The sequence below is a fragment of the Tarenaya hassleriana genome, unplaced genomic scaffold (assembly GCF_000463585.1).
Source record: "Tarenaya hassleriana unplaced genomic scaffold, ASM46358v1 Cleome362, whole genome shotgun sequence".
Taxonomy (NCBI): Eukaryota; Viridiplantae; Streptophyta; class Magnoliopsida; order Brassicales; family Cleomaceae; genus Tarenaya; species Tarenaya hassleriana.
The window spans coordinates 25,042-25,425 of NW_010966677.1; positions in this window are offsets into that span (position 1 = coordinate 25,042).

Here is a 384-nt window from a genome sequence, read left to right on the forward strand (position 1 = left end):
AGTCATGGTTAGCCTCTAACAAGACGCCATGACCACCCACTTAGAATTGAGTTAGAGGTGATCTAACCAAGGCATCAACAGTTCGAATTCTGATCCCTTTTCTCACGATATCATATGTTGAACAAGGGCATGGTTTGAGCCCCCCTTCAAGTTCAACTGCTTTCTCGTCTTGGTAAATCGACTTCTAGATATCTCAGGTCTGAGGATCCAAGAACGAACCGCTGTATGAGATTCAAGTCATGACTCTGTCCATTTGACAATCTCATGCGGGTCATCCAGTCACTCATTCACAACGAGTACCCATGATTCTGATCTACATCCAATGCGTTGATCACACCTCATGCTAGTCTTGATTCAACATTGTTCCCACAATGATAACTGACT